The sequence below is a fragment of the Stenella coeruleoalba genome (assembly GCF_951394435.1).
Source record: "Stenella coeruleoalba genome assembly, chromosome: 7".
NCBI classification, from domain to species: domain Eukaryota; kingdom Metazoa; phylum Chordata; class Mammalia; order Artiodactyla; family Delphinidae; genus Stenella; species Stenella coeruleoalba.
This window is the reverse complement of record NC_137153.1, coordinates 14,996,373-15,010,654: the sequence shown is the minus strand read 5'-3', so window position 1 is coordinate 15,010,654 and position 14,282 is coordinate 14,996,373. Positions and strand designations below refer to the sequence as shown.

The following is a 14,282-nucleotide window of genomic DNA, read 5'->3' as shown; positions in this document are numbered from 1 at the left end:
TGAACAGGAAGACTGAAGTGGAATACACGAGGAAATCCTCCTTTTTAAGCATATTTATATAACTCCAAACAAATAGAGTGGACCTCTCTTCTATCTTTTTCCTTAAATAAACAATCGGCCTGGGAAAGGCACACGTCTTATGGATGGTAGATCCAGCACCTTCACTGTGTGGAGCTCTGAAGGCAGCAGGAAATGAAAACAAACGAGAAGTAAGCCCTGATGTATGGCAGTAAAATGATGTAGCCGGATTCAAAACTGCATGAAGGACAGAGATCGGAAAAAGATAGGGACGGAGAAGCATTGCGCTGAGAACATTATTTTACGTTTTCACCAAACTACCCAGAAAAGACTCAACACTCCAAAGAACACACATTGCTGAAAATAGATGCACTTTAAAGAAAAAACATCAAATACATGTACTCCTGAGGTTGGATAACATGTGACTTTTGTAACTATCATCTCTTCAAAAATAGATATACTGACTAATTAAAATCATTTTTTCCAACTCTTTACTTAATGTGGACATTATAGACAATATAGCATTTATAAGTTTATTTTCTCCATCATGTCAGAGGAGAGCACATGTTTCTGATGTTTTATGTTAAATCTAGCTCTCAATCTATGTTCAATTCCTTTGATGTAGATCTAAAAGCAGGAGTGGGTGACATCCAAAATATTTAAGAACTGGTCTGGCATCAAGAAATCAGAAGAGGCACCAGCCGCAAGCCTACAGTATAACTTGACAGATTGTGTGAAATGGATGAAGCATAACCAATGCTTCTATCATTTTCAAATACAAAGGAAAACCAAATTGCTATAAGCTGATCAAGATTGACAAGTTTTTGCATGAGAAATTTGACACCCAAAGTATCCTTGGATGGTGACATTATAACAACAGATTTCACAGAGTTAGTAAAATTCAAATATTGAGTAAAAAGAAATAGTTTTTTTAAAAAAGTACAATACAGAGAAGGAGGTAAGATAATAATGTATCTGAAAAATAGTTGACACTTTCATTTAACTGTAAGCATCATAGGAATCATACCATCTGATGGGACTACTCATTACTACACACAACACACATATCATTAGAATTTCGTGTTCAGATCTGGGAAATGGTCTAATTCAAAATAATGGCCAGAGAAAGAATGGCGAGGACTGTAAAGAGACTTGAAACCTCATGATGAACAAGCTATAAACATCTGTGATGAAAACAAGAATATTTGGGCAAAATATCATGGTTGCTTCCAAGTATTTGAAAGAATAACAGGAGGAAGGGGGGAGCTGAGTGGGTCTCTGTCATCCCGGGGGATAGAATGAGAACAATAGACCTTTTTCTAGCTAGCAAATATTTTGCTGTTCAACGTAACAAACAACTTCATAACTGCGCTCTTCAACAAAAACGCAGACGCCTGGGGTAGGGAGTGAGTTTTTCATCGTTCAAAGTGTGAGAGGAAGCCTGGGCGATAGTAATGAGGGTTGCAGCCCAAGGCATGCCAATATTGGATGAGGAATCTTACAAGATGATCGCATTAGGATGGTGATGGTTGATCACTGATTACTGCAGCACTGAGACTGATTAAATCCTGAAAGTAGAGAAATGAGCTGGTTTGATGCCACAGCTGGGTGACTAGCTGTGAGGTGCACCTCTCCTAATGAAGGCTTCTTACAATATTCAGGGCCGCTTCTGAGAACCAGCGGGGCCAGCTAATTCTTTTCTCTGCCTACCTGTTTAGTCAGTAGCTACACCCATGAAACCATTTCCAAGCATCTTGCACAGCCTGTTTGAGTTATTGCTAAACAAGAAACGAAGACTTCATAATAAAGCAGACAACACAAGAGGTTCGTCACAATTAGTCCTGATTCAGAAATAGGTTCCTACGTAGTAACCTACTTATACATTCCTCAGGAATCATCTTGGTAGATCGTAGAAGAAAAGACAGCATATTATTTTAGGAGTTTTTATTTTAAAGTTTTGAGGCAGCTTAACTCTAAAGTTCTCTCAAGTCAATTTTCGGTGGTAAATAAATGTTTGTTGCAGAAAACTTAGAAAACATTAAAGCATAAAGAAAATAAAAGTCACTTCAAGCCAAAAAACATGTCATCCATCAACTGCTCTCACAGCACTTCGCCCAAGTTGCTATTATAGGGAATTTTCATTTTACCTACAACAATTGTAAATGATCTGTTTCCTCAACTAGATTCTAACCTTTTTAAGGACAGGAAGTCTCTCTTCTTGGTATCTCCGGATGTTGCCTTCTCAGATTTGCTGAATGAGTAGCACAGTTGTAAATGTAACTCCACTTTTCAAAACAAGTCAGGCAAAAAACATATTAAGTGTTACATGTTGTATTCTGTTTCTGCCCACCCCCTGCCTCCAGAAAGATACGTTGAGGTTCTGATTCTCAGTACTTCCAAATGTGACCTTATTTAGAAATAGGGTCACTGCAGATGAAATTAGTTATGTTTGGATGAGGGCCTACTGAACTAGGGGTGAGCTCCTAACCCAACATGACTGATGTCCTTTTAAGAAGATGGCCACGTGAAGACAGAGACACACAGGAATAATGCCCTGTGACCCCGAAGGCAGAGATTGGACTTATGCATCTGTCAACCCAGGAACACCAACAACTGGCAGCAATTCACCAGAAGCTAGAAAGAGGCGAGGGAAGATTCACCTCCAGGTTTCAGTGTGAGCATGGCCCTGCTGACCACCTGATTTCAGATTTCTAAACTGCAGAACTGTGAGACCATACATTTTGGCTGTTTTGTTTTTTAAAATTTATTTATCTTTGCTACTTCTTTTTTACAATTTTTTATCTTATATTGGAGTATAGTTGATTAACAATGTTGTGTTAGTTTCAGGTGTACAGCAAAGTGATTCAGTTGTACATATACATGTATCTATTCCTTTTTCAAATTCATTTCCCATTCAGGTTATTACATAATATTGAGCAGAGTTCTCTGTGCTCTACAGTAGGTCCTTGTTGGTTATCTGTTTTAAATACAGCAGTGTGTACATGTCAATCCCAAACTCCCAATCTATCCCTCCCCTGGTGGTCCAGTGGTTAAGACTCCTTGCTTTCACTGCTGGGGCCTGGGTTCAGTCCCTGGTAGGGGAACTAAGATCCCACAAGCCTAGCAAAGAAATACAATAAGCTGTTTTTTATTAAACTCTCTTCCTTTTAGCTTAGTTCCTTGGTCCAGCTGTTGCTGTATTTTATTGGTTTATTGGCATCAGAATAAGGGAAGAAATCAATTAGATGTGCGTTTTGGTTTTTTTGTTTTCTCCTTTCTTTCTATGGTTGGTTGAGCTTGAGAAACATAGCTGTTACTAATTGGGAGCTGCACAATGTTAGAGGGAGCTCCCGTCTCTGAGTTAGACAATACTTTCATTCTTTTAATCTCTGTGAGATAGTACTTTCATGATGCTGAAAGAAAGTGGTCTATGGGTTTCACGTGCTCATTCGTTTCTTACTACACGTTTATAAATGCAATGCTCTGTGAATATTTATGTTTTATCCACAATGCTTCCAGCCTTCTGTTTGAAGGTGAAAAATTCAAGTGTCTGAAGAGTCCTATACCCCAAACTGGCATTTCTTGCTCAGGTTAGAGAACAGATAATTTGGAGGGCTTTGGTGGAACATCCCACAGTGAAACTACTTTGAAGAACTTCCAGACTCTCCACTCCAGAAAAATAGATATTCTGAACTTTTACTACTTGCTTAGGAGGCAGAGGGACAAATGTGTAATTGATAAAAAGAAAATTACAGTCTCCTTAGGGCTTAATCCAATCTGCTCTTGTATGGAGCAAAGTCCTAGGTAAAACCTTAAAAAGAGGGACAAATTTCTCCCTAAATATATGAGGAAGAGTTAGAATGACCTAGCATGGTCCCTGAACAAAGGAAATTTAATCGCAGGAATCTACGAATATACATATCCTTCTTTAATGTGTAAATGCAGATATCTTACAATAAAAGATGGTAAACGCTTTAGGGAAACATACTAAGAGCTGAGCACATAAATGCATCAATATTCCCATTAGAAGGAAAAATATCATGTGAATGGTGGACAGAGGACTGGAGCTTTCCCTTTCCATACACCCAATTCCAAAGAATGATTAATTTGTGACCTTATATTTAAGTGCCTAACCGATTAATGATGATTTTGTATCTCTACAGACACACTACAAAATAAGCAGGATTTAATTTGATTCATGCTACAAATGATGCCACAACGTTTCTAACTTAGAAAAACAAAAGACAAAACTGTTGGGCTGTTGCAGAAATTACTGATTTTTAATTTTTAAATATTTCCAAAGTCAGGAGCTAATGTCTGCTTTATTTTATGTTGATATTGTAGATTTAAGTTATATTATTTCCAAGGCACTTGCAAATAATTGGCCTTGGAGCACATGGTAGTTTTTAAAGTTACAAAAAAAACACAAAAAATGGGAAATTTTCCTCTTTGCTTTCCATTCACTCAAGATACTCTCTTAATGAGTATGATATTTTGTAAGATGTTTTCAATATTTCTAATGTTAGACTGCAGTAATTTACTTTCATATCTATCAAAAGGCTTGATAAAAAGTGAATAAATGTGGGCTTCCCTGGTGGCGCAGTGGTTGAGAATCTGTCTGCCGATGCAGGGGACACGCGTTCGAGCCCTGGTCTGGGAGGATCCCACATGCCGCGGAGCAACTAGGCCCGTGAGCCACAACTACTGAGCCTGCGCGTCTGGAGCCTGTGCTCCGCAACAAGAGAGGCCGCAATAGTGAGAGGCCCGCGCGCCGCGATGACGAGTGGCCCCAGCTTGCCACAACTAGAGAAAGCCCTCGCACAGAAACGAAGACCCAACACAGCAAAAATAAATAAATTATTAAACTCCTACCCCCAACATCTTAAAAAAAAGAAAAAAGAGGGCCCCAACAAATGTGAGGATATTGTTTCATACAGCAGGAATTCTGGAATAATGTCTAGTCTTTTATACCAAAGAGGCTTCTTGCAAATGAGATCTGGCCATGGGGACATTCATCCCTTAACTTACACAAAGGGAAATTTACCCACTGGCCATGGCCAAAGTAATTTTTTAAGAGAGTGATTAATGAAAAAAAATATGCAAAAAACCCTGACCAGTATTCCTCAAGACTCCCAAGGTCATCAAAAACAAGGAAAGTCTGAGAAACTTAACATCCAAGAGGAGGCTAAAGAGACATTGACAACCAAATGTAATGGAGTATCTTGGAAAGGATCCTGGAAACAAAACAAAAAAAAGGACATCAGGCTAAAAACTAAGACAATCTACATAACATACAGGCTTTATTAATAATAAGAGGTAATATTGGTACATTAACTGTAACAAATATACCCTACTAATGTAAGACGTTAATAATAGGGGAAACTGGGTGCAAGGTATAGGGAAACTCTCTGTACTGTCACAATCTTTCTTTAAATCTAAAACTGTTTTCAAAAATGAAATTTGTTTTAAAAACAACTGTTTAATATATATATGCATATATGACACTCTAGCAAATGATGCACCTGAAATCTTACTCATATGAAGTTTTTAATTCATATCACACACATCAATGTGTATATGACAATAAAATTTCTTTTTTTTTCCATGCAAAGGCCCTAATAAAATGAAGAAATACATTTCCTGAACTGCATTATTGAAGACAGTTTGTGATGACCTTGAAGGGTAGCAGAATACGCTACCCCAAAATATATCCCTTTGGCATAAGGATTGTTTTGATCTGAAGGCAACAGAAGAAGAAAAGCTCTCTGCTCTCCCATTATTTGCCCCAGAGCAGTACACAAATTTTTAAAGGTGCCTCCTCTCCCCTTTCTACCAGGAAGAACAGGAAATAATCATCGGAGACAACCCTAGACCCATATCAGCCCAGAGGCAGTACCAGAGGAATCTATATAACAAACTTTGCTAAAACTAGCTCTTATCTACCATCATCTTCCCATATATTTGCCTTCCCAGAATTTGCTGCCCTAAGAAGCTCAAAGTCTTTTTCTTCTGGTTTGCCATTTCTCTATAATATTATCGTTCTTTTGTTAAGATGCTACATAAACCCAAGTTCTAACCACCCCTTTGAGTTACTCATCACTGGGTGCTTCCGTTTATATGTGCAATAAAAATGTTCATAAACTTCTGTTGGCTTTTTTCTTGTTAATTAGTCTTTTGTCCGTCTAATTGACAGAGTCCTAGCCAGTGAACCTAAAATGGGTAGAGGGAAAAGATATTTTTTCTTCCCCTACAACCTTAACTCCCACTGATATACCTAGAGTACCAGTTCTTAAAAATTTCTTCCCAGACCTGGACACTCCTTGTATCTCTAGCTAGGAAAGATAAGCCCGTGAGGCAGAGGAGCCCTTGTGCAGCTGTTTCTGTGATTATAAAACAAACAGCTATTCTACTGTCAATGAGCTATATGTTGAAGAGAAATTACAAGTGACTCACTTGCTAACAAAAAGTCTTGGGTTTTAAAAAGCAGCTTCTCTCATGGTCTAGGGAACAAGGAGACGTTCTTTAACCCAAGCGTCCTACAGCCCTGGTGTGTGCATATACGTAGGTGTTCAATTCATATGTTTAGAATTTAAATGAAGAGAAAAAAATGTGTTTTTTCCCAAACTTGGCTGCAAACAGATAATTCTACCATATCATTCACCCTAAAAGGTTGCTGTGAGTTTTATTTTTCCTATATAAAGATTGAAAAAAAGCCACAATAATAAGACAAGGCCTCTCGTGATTAGCATATGCACTGCAGAATGCAGATGTTACAGCGTATCCTAAGGACAAATTGAATACGCCAGCTATAACAACCCTGGAACTCAGTTTTGCCAAATGTTTGAAGCACAGGAAATGACTTGAGCCACTCTATATTTCTTTTTATTTAAAGCATGACTAAAGGTTGAGTCTTTCAGATCCGAGGCAGACAGCCCATTAAAGCTATGCCCATCATCTGCAAATTTCTCCATGAGATTGCCGTGCACATTAACCCCAAGAGTTATTACTTCAATTACCTAAAGTAATAGGTTGTTGATAAGACCCCTATCTTATCATCAACTTATGACTGAGTTATCTGCAGTCATCCAGACTGTATGGTCTAAATTAGAGGGGCTGAATAAGGAATTAGAGGAAATATCAAAAATTTTAAAAATCTCAGTGTGATATTGTTTCACATTTTTTATTCTCTGGATTATAAACCTTGTACTCCTGCTTTCATCCTACAAATATTTATGAGTGTTTTCATCCAATTCTCATTCGTAATTACAGACACCCCAAACATACTAAGGGGGCACAGAAAATTTTTTAAAAAAAATTCAAGTCATCTATAATCATTTAGTGGATTAATTTTGTCAGAAATTGTAGAATTTTGTAATTCTGTAGAAATTTGCCTAAAGGAAAAATCAGGAATATTGTTGGACAGATATTGTACCTATATGTGCATATATTTATTTCTGAACAAACAACCATTAAATCATTTGACAGTTTATGCTGGCATAGGACTGAAGGTCATATGTTTAGCCTCAGTGTGTGACAGATGACTTTCTTGTACAATCTCTGACAACACCGTTAAAGGATTCCAGCTGTATTGGTCACAAATTTATCATCAGTGTCAGAAAAACAAGTCAAAGTACAAGCAGATTGGGCCAATAACATCATGATTTGCATATGCATGGCAAGTCTTTTAAATCCTGCTTCCTTGTTTCTATTTGTCATGTGCCCAGATTACATTGCCACTATAATCCTAAATCATATCAAAGATATACAGAAAGGGAGTGGCTTTCAAGTGGTTGTATATATGAAATATACTTAGTGTAAACGGCTCCTGGAATTATCAAAATAAAGAAACTAAAGATGGATGACTCTTTTGTTCTGGCCAAACTTCATCCTCTCAGAACCCGGCTTAGAAATCATTTCCTCTGGAAAACAAAAAACTATCCTCCACTTACCCACCTCCTCAGATAATCCGTTTCTATTGTGCTACATGGGAACTCTGTACTTTCTGTTCAGTTTTTCTGTAAACCTGAAACTGCTCTAAAAATTAAATCTGCTCGGGACTTCCCTGGTGGTGCAGTGGTTGGGAATCTGCCTGCCAGTGCAGGGGACACGGGTTCGAGCCCTGGTCCGGGAGGATCTCACATGCCGCGGAGTAGCTAGGCCCATCCGCCACAACTACTGAGCCTGCGCTCTAGAGCCCGCGAGCCACAACTACTGAGGCCCGCGTGCCTAGAGCCCGTGCTCCGCAACAAGAGAAGCCACCGCAATAAGACCCACACCGCAACGAAGAGTAGACCCTGCTCTTCAGAGCTGGAGAAAGCCTGCACGCAGCAGCAAGGACCCAATGCAGCCAAAACAAATAATTAATTAATTAAAAAAAATTAAATCTGTTCACTTTAAAAATGTATTGCAAAATAAAATGTTTAGGGGTCAAGATTTTGTTTCATGTGACCGAGCAATATCAAATTTTTTCTCAAACATTACAACTGCCATTAGCGTATTTAAAAACTCTAATGTCAGCATATTAAGATTAATTTGGCCAAGCTGTAGTTTGAATGTCTCAGATTCTTTACATTTCTGACACGCTGCCAGTAATCATTACTTGGCAAAGCAAGTCTCTCCTTAGGGAATCTTCCCTATTTCTTCTTCTTTTTTTTTTATACAGCAGGTTCTTATTAGTCATCTATTTTATACATATTAATGTATATATGTTAACCCCAATCTCCCAATTCATCCCACCACCACTCCCTGCCACACTTTCCCCCCCTTGGGGTCCATAAGTTTGTTCTCTATATCTCTCTATTTCTGCCTTGCAAACTGGTTCATCTGTACCATTTTTCTAGAAGGAATCTTCCCTACTTGTAAACATACTTTTCTATCTGTCAGCAGCCTGCTAATGTTTAAAGTATATTAGGTAGAGTTCCCTGTGCTATACAGTGCAGGCTAACACAATATTATAAAGCAACCATACTCCAATAAAAATTAATAAAAAAAAATATAAAGTATATGTGCACACAAGGGAAGAGTTTCATGTTTAGTTATAGTAGTATTTATTTGAGGATTCTATGTGAAGTTTTTATAACTTGTATAATAAACTTATTACACTAATAGATTATATTCAAATAGTATATTTTTGACTCAAATCTATAGTGCTGAGATTATTTCCTCGATCAAGATAAATCTTTAAAAGACTGCCCCAATATATACTTTCAGCTATTGTGTACTCAATACTACTAAACTCAAAAATACTGAAATAATTAAATTAATTAAAATTATAATTTATCTAGAATCTCTTATCCTTCCAAAAATATTTTAAATTACACAACTTCCAGACCAGGTGTGAGAAGCTGAGAAGATAACAGAGAACATTCCTACCATTAAGGAATTTACACTTTCTTGAGTGAAAGGGACCAATGAACAGACAATTATAATACAGTACAATTATTTCTACAGTAATGGATAAGTTTAAGATTTTTAGTGAGTAAAAATTGTTCACATACCTATTGCTTTTATGCCAGTCTGAAAGATATTGCAGAGTTAAAATAGACAGGATAAGAAAAATGATTAGGAAAGGAAAGAAAAGGTGGAGGAATAGTAAGGATATGATGATGGTCTCTGACTTGGGGAAGTGGGGAGATGAAGACATGGTGCATGGGAGCAGGACCTGATCCTGGGGCCTGTTGGAGGCGAGAAGGGGAGAGTGATCAATGCAGATGGAATTGCAGATGCAAGAACTGGGCTTTAGATTTGAGAATGGTTTGCATTTAGATAAAACTGATGCCAGGAAACGAATGTGCATAACCAGCGAGTCTGTGTAACGTGTGAAAACAAGAGAAGGCGTTACCATTTAGAAGTTGACATCAACAGGTTAACAGAAGAAGACCTTGCAAAGAATCCTGAAAAGACTCAAAAATTAGAGAGAAAAAAGCATAGAGTGCAAGGTCAGGAAACTCAAGGCAAGAAAATGTTTCAAGAGATAAGTGATAAAGAGGGTTAAGTGGGGAAGAGAAGTAAATGTGATCAAGACCGAAACGTGCTCGGGCCTTGCGGTGTGGGTACTATTATCATCTTAATGGAAATTTAAGATGGTTCTGTTTCACCTGCCCACTCTCAGTGCCCAGCTCACTAAGCACCATCCATTCACTGATTCAGAAAATATTTATTAAGGGCCTATTATGTCCCAAGAAATGCAGTTCTTTCAAAAGAAAAGGTGAGCTTTTTCAGGTTTGGAATATATCAAAGACAAAACACACCCAACTCTTTGCCCTTGTGGTGTACCCATTCCAGAGGTAGGGAAGACAGACAATAAAACATATATATATTTTTTAATGGATTGAAGAATGAACAGAAAGTGATGGATTTAAGATAATGAATATATACCAATATGAAAATACGTTAACTAAATATGACAGCAAGAGATTTTTTTCTAATTCAACAGAAAAGAAACTGGAAAATTTTCGCATAGCATTGATGCTAGCAGAGAAAGAAGAACTGAAAATAAGGGGGAAAGGAAGCAGATAGATGGTGAATTAGCATTGCCATGAAGAGGGAAAGGACTAGATTTCAAAGTACAGATGGAGAGATTAGACTTACACCAAAGTGACTTTGCTAGCATGATCTGGATACAAGGAGAAAGGAAGTAAAGTCACAGGTAGGTTGATAATAATAGAGGAAATTCCATTTTATACTTTCAGGGAAAGTAAAAGGTTTCCTCCTGACAGTGAAAGGAAAAGAATAGCGATAAAGGGGTTAGAAGAGAATTCGAACGCTTGAATTATATAATTACCATCGGGCATGAGAGAGAGGACAGCATTGTTAGAGTTTATGATTTGCCCTCATAGCACCCTAGCTGCCTGAATTTGAAAATAAAGAAGCTGGATAGTTGTGTCGTTATAGGTCCAGTAGACGGACAATGGCGCAAAGGTTACTGGCAAGAAGGTAATGCGCTAGTGGGTTGTGGGTTCTAGAAAAGACGAGGAACGGGGAAAAGCAAGAGAGGCCGGATAGGCAAGAAGGAGAATGCCCAAAGATCTAGAGGTGCAAGTTTGAAAGCCTCGTGAAGTCCAGCTTATCAATTCTTTCTTTCATGGATCATGCCTTTGGTGTTGGATGTCCAAAGTCACTGCCAAACCCAAGGTCAACCTAGATGTGCACCTATGTCATCTTCCAGGAATTTTATATGTTTGCATTTTATACTTAGGTCTGTGGTCCATTTTGAGTTCACTTTTGTGAAGGGGTACTGTGAAGGTCTGTGACCGTTCATTATTTTTGCATGTGGATGTTCTGCTGTTCCAGCACTACTCGGTGAAAAGACTATCTTTGCGCCATTATATTGCCTTTGTTCCTTTGTCAAAGACTGGCTAAATATAAAGATCTTTCTCGACCTATGATGTTGTTACATCCTGATAAACCCATCATAAGTGGAAAATATCATAAGTCAATAATACATTTAATACACCTAACCTACACCTTAGGGGGACATTGTTCTCTCCTCTCTGACCCCATTTTGGCCAAGAAGACCCAGTCTGAACCTGCTGTATAAAAAAATAAATAAAATAAAATTTTAAAATTAAAAAAATAAAAAGACCCAGTCTGGATATTGCTGGCAACTTGCAAAGAATTTTTTCTTCTCCCAGTTTTGATCTACTTTGCATTGCTGACAAAAGGCACCTAGGAAAGACTACAGCACTTTGTGGTTCTCTTCTGTGGCCTGGATGCCAGGGGTTTTTGAGGATCCAGAAGTCACCCTGAGGAGGGGGAAGTTGTCATGACAACCTCTAGTGGTTTGGGGAGAAGGATGAATTGACTCCCTTTTTGCCAAGAGATGTCACATAACTCCCAGCATATAGAGGGGGAGCTGTTCCCAGGTACTACAAAGGAACATGCACCCTGATGTCCAGAATTTGGTTTGCTAGAGTCACTTGTGGTAAGACTACAGGGGCCAAGCTGAAACCATAACTGGTACAGAGACACTGTGTGTGATATGAATCACACAGGGTCTGGAGGAGACTGTACCAAACTAGAGAGACAGTGCCTTTTCTGAAGGTGCATCCCCAGATGTCTTGATGACTATGGTTATACGAGATGAGTGTGTACATATCACACTGGGGGTTTTCCTGGAGTTGAGGTCATTGTCAGAGCAAATAAGGGTTTGTTTACTCCTGTAGCCTATGAACTGTTCACCTCAAGGCTATTACTGCACAGACAAGAAAATGAAGATAGAAGAAAGGGAAATCCTATAGTCTTTTATCATCCAGCCAGAGTTTTGTCGACTCAGATAGAAATGATCTTTACTGCTTACCAATGTTGCCGGTCCCTAAGGAGGGCTACCCTTCCCAAGGCATGGAGAGACAGAAGGTCAAGTCAATATAAGCTTGAGAAATCTTCCGGTTTCTGGAAAAAAAAAAAAAAGAAGTAGATCCAAACTTTTACTGAACCATTTTTTAAAAAGTTCTACTGACATCTGACAAACTATAGACTGCACATAATTAAAGTGTACAATTGGATTTGTATGATGTACATATAAACCCATGAAACCATTGTAACCATTCTAATGAACACTTCCGTCACCCCTCTATTCACCCTGTGCCCTTTAGTAATCTCTCCCTGCCCTCACTGACCCTCAGGGAAACCACTGATTTACTTTCTTTGACAGTAAATTAGTTTGTATTTTCTAGAATTTCACATGACTGGAATCATAACATGTTTGCTTTTAAAAAAAATCCTGGTTTCCTTCATGCGTCATAATTATTTTAAGATTCATAAACACTATTTTTGTGAATAGTCCATTATCTTTATTGCTGAGTAGTATTCCACTGTATGGATACACCAGTACTTGTTTATCTATTCAGCTGTTAATGGACACTGGGGCTGTTTCCATTTTGGGGCTATTACAAATAAAGCTGCATTTTTTTTTTTTTTTTTCCGGTAAGCGGGCCTCTCACTGTTGTGGCCTCTCCCGTTGCGGAGCACAGGCTCCGGACGCTCAGGCTCAGTGGTCATGGCTCACGGGCGCAGCCGCTCCGCGGCATGTGGGATCTTCCCGGAACGGGGCACGAACTCGTGTCACCTCCATCGGCAGGCGGACTCTCAACCACTGCGCCACCAGGGAAGCCCTAAAGCTGCAAATTTTAAACGTACAATTTGATGTCTTGATACATGCTTAAACCCTTGACACCAAAGGTGTCCTCTGGCCTTTTTAATCCATCCTTAGTGACTAATAAAATTATTGGTACAAGGACATATCCTAGCTTTTGGAGGATATTCACATGGAGTGGATAGTCACACGTCCATACAAATAGCCAGGAATGTGCTATGAAGGCTTAGTCCTCACTGCATCTCACGGCCATTCTTGCTTCACTGGTGTCCACCACGTTACGGGGTTATTTTACTTACAATTCCAAACACCCTGTCACTTAATGCATAACCTCTTCAGAGTGCATTTCTAAGATATAATTTCATAATCTTTGTAACTATCACACAAAATAAAAATATTTAAACTATGATCAGAAATGGATACGGTGAAGGAGCTGACAATTCATAGAATAAAAAAAAGTGACCAGTAAACATAGGAAAAATATCCAACTACACTAGCAATAAAGATATACAAACTCAAATACAGCCACCTATTTAAATTTTTTGCCCACATTTGGCAAGCCAAGGAGAGTGCCTCAGAAGAAACCAAACCTGCCAACGCCTTGATCTTAGAGTTCCACCTTCCAGAGCTGAGTGAAATAAATATCTGATGTTTAAGCCACCGAGTCTATGCTATTTTGTTATGGCAGCTGGAGCAGACTAGTACGCTATGAAAGGTTAGAAACATCTCACCTGTATTCTGGAGCCGAAAGTTTACCCTCATCAGCATTGTTTTTCCATTTTTACCTGTCTTTTATCTCTAAATCCAGAAATAAATATGAACATCAAGGAAGAACCTAATAACAAGGATTCATTGGTCAAAGTATGCATGGCAGGTCCTGTAATGGGTGCTTCACAGAATGCCAGTTTACTCTGCACCTAACAGTCCAGGGCACTTTGGGCCATAGACATTGAGTAACCAGCCCAAGATCATACCATCAGCACAAAGGTGGGGACGGCATTTGAACGCACATCTGTCAAAGAGCTGAGTTTGCTGGAAGGAGCAGAGGCTTGGGTTTGAATCCAGGTGTGTTGCTAAAATCTCAAAGTCTGACCTTGGGAGAGATTACTTGTCTTCCATGAGCCTCAGTTTCTTCATCTGTAAAACGCGGGGAGTAATATTTACTTTGCAG

The 14,282-nt window shown here is 38.7% G+C and overlaps 1 long non-coding RNA gene across 2 annotated transcripts in view; it reads right to left on the bottom strand.

The window, feature by feature from the left end:
• LOC307189348 overlaps positions 1-14,282 on the bottom strand; it is a 116,585-nt gene that overhangs the window by 16,323 nt on the left and 85,980 nt on the right. For both annotated transcript variants that reach the window (XR_013829160.1, XR_013829161.1), the window contains one exon: positions 12,317-12,408. This is a non-coding gene — a long non-coding RNA (uncharacterized lncRNA). The remainder of the gene's footprint in view (positions 1-12,316; positions 12,409-14,282) is intronic.